Genomic DNA, 2,966 nt, shown 5'->3' on the forward strand with positions numbered 1-2,966 from the left:
CATCCACTTACCCACCTTTTTTTAATTTAACTTTAAGTTTTTAACTAGCTAATGCCTAGTTAACAATAATAAATTGTACAACGATGAAAAAAAAAATTGGAAAACTATAATCATTTTTCTATTGAAAATTTGGCAATCCTGCTAAATAATTTGTATTTAAATAATTATTGTTTCAGATCGTAGGAGCAACTTTTTGATTTTTAGACGTATTTTATATTCTTGTAAATATTATAATGTAAAATACCTATAAACAGTTATTTTTAGAGACATCAAGTTTTTACAAAATTCAATAATTAAACGAAAAATAACGATTGTAGTAATTTTGTTGTAATTCAATAACTATTCTCAAGAACTTCAAACAAAACTATTCGCTAATATAGGTACATACATTATTATTTAATATTTATTAAACACGATAAAATTTTTAAAATATTTACTTACATTTTTAGCTATTATTATACCAGGAACCTATTCACACAAAAATAAATAAATTTTTCCTATAAAATGATTTATTATTGAATTCAAATTTAACACATCCTTTTCAGTGTAGGTCACTGTATCAATGACGAGAAACAATCTTTTGTAGCAAAGCAACTTTTCCAGTTATTTATTTTTTAAATGTTGTCTTTGCATTAAAAACGAAAATATTTTTTAATGAAATCAATGCGTGGGTACTTACATCCTGAGTGAAGGAAATAATTCAATTTTATTGGTATACATTTTTCGTTCATATTTAAATTGAACATCTTTAAAATGTGTAATTTAAACTTAATTAAATTATTAATCACAATTAAAACATTTTTATAACTAAATATATTTACAGCACTTTTTATAAAAAAATATGTGGTCATCATCACGACTCTCTTTCAAATGAAACTAGTAAATCCTTAAAATATAAATTTATACTCTGCAGAATACGTTGGTCCCTTTTCATATTAAAACATGGTATAAAAGGTAGATAGGTAATGAAATCAGTGGAAATTAATAATATTAATAATGAAAACTATATCAAGCGGATGCACATTTGATTGCATTTTTAATTCACATAATACATTTATTTTTTTTTTATTCGATTTTATGATGCACTCTAACGCATTTTTATAAATAAGTGCATAGTAATTTTAAATAAATTATTGCCGTCCTTCAGTTTATAAGACATAATAGTAATGATAACAAAATGTAGGTAATTGTTCTTAGGATAAGCTTAAAATTAATCCTATATTATTGATATTTGTTGGATTTAATGATTCTAGAGTCAATCAGCGTTGTTCGGAAATAGCAACCAGTTGATATCAATATATAATCTGTTAACGTTTATTTAGGTTTATTCGCATTACAAAACATAGTGAAGTCTCCATTATGCAAGTATAGTTGTTCCCTACTCTAAGATTTATTGTTTCTTTTGTTTATTAATGATCATGAACAGTCGACTGCAGGTAGGAGGAAACTGAAACAAATACTTTTATAATTAGCTTTCTATAGCCTGGCTATAGATTAATTTGATTTCACGATAAATATTTCGTTTGTTTTCAAAATAATATGAGTAGGCAACCCAAAATTAAATCGAATTTTTTTGAATAAAAATTTCAAATTTTATAAATCATCAAATTATCAATTCAATCATTTTAAAACTGAACATATCCGCATCGCTATATACTTACACTTAGAATCAAATATGATTAGACACTTATACATGTATCAATGTGACAATGTCTAAACACTATTACATAATATCAATTGTCTTCTATACCTAGTCATTATATTTCCTAGTTAGTATAGTATAAAAATATTTTGATTTTACACCACTCAAGTTGTGTATAACAAATACTAGGGAAAACAATATCAGTATAAAACATAATATTATGTACAATGTACATTGTAGCTATTCTTAAAAATTGGTTCCGTACATCCAACTTTCGTTTTATTAGATTTTTTTTCTTATAATACAATATACAAAATACATTACATTACAAACATTCAACAGGTGCATGAAAAGTAAAAAAATATATAAAAAATTGGCTTTGTTCAAATATTTTAGTACCTAAACACTATAAACATATTATTATAAACTATAACTTAAAATCAACGACAACTTCTGGTTGACCTCTGTGAGAAGTTGTTTTGATATTTCTATTTTTCGAAAAACGATTTATCATCAGATTAACAATGATTTGTACGATACACGTGATTAGCACAAGCACACTTAATAATTTGAAAGATGAAATGCTTCCGATAATTTGGAACATGTAGCCACCAACGAAGCTTCCAATGGGCGTTCCTAAAACAAAACGATTTCGTTTCGATACAATAACCAAACGGTTGTGCACATGTGATGCGATCATATTATAGTTCAGAGGTATTCAATTTTTTTCATCCCACGGCTTCTTTGTGTACTCGCAATATTTTTACAGCTCTCGGATTATTATGCACAAATTGAAACAATACGGATGCAATGTGGTCAATAGGGTTATAATGGGCTATGGGTGATAATAACAGTGACTTTAGTGTTAAAAATAAAACTAATGTCGCGTAATGTGTTTCGTCGTCGTCTTCATAATCGCTTTAATGATTATAAATTATATTCATATTAATTATGCATGGCCTACATTAATTTTGATTTCCTGTGCTTCGACGTGACTCATTTCGCCAAGTCTCAGGACGCCCCTGGATCACAGTTTGAATACCTCTGATCAAGTCTGGGCAAGTTAATGATAATTTTTAATCGAATTAAGTTAAGTTGATAGAAAATATTTTGAAAAGTTTTCAGTTAATAGCAAATACTATAGATTCGAATACGGGAAGCTTATGGGATTTCAGGGGACACAATAGCACTCAAGTTCACTATTGGTTGCCTATGCAATTCTCTTATTTTGTTTTTTTAATAAGATAATTAATTACGATAAGTTATAGGTTTAAAAAATAACAATTATACAATACCTATTATAATTTTGATCACAGACTACTAG

The sequence above is a fragment of the Acyrthosiphon pisum genome, chromosome A2, assembly GCF_005508785.2.
Source record: "Acyrthosiphon pisum isolate AL4f chromosome A2, pea_aphid_22Mar2018_4r6ur, whole genome shotgun sequence".
In the NCBI taxonomy this organism is placed as follows: domain Eukaryota; kingdom Metazoa; phylum Arthropoda; class Insecta; order Hemiptera; family Aphididae; genus Acyrthosiphon; species Acyrthosiphon pisum.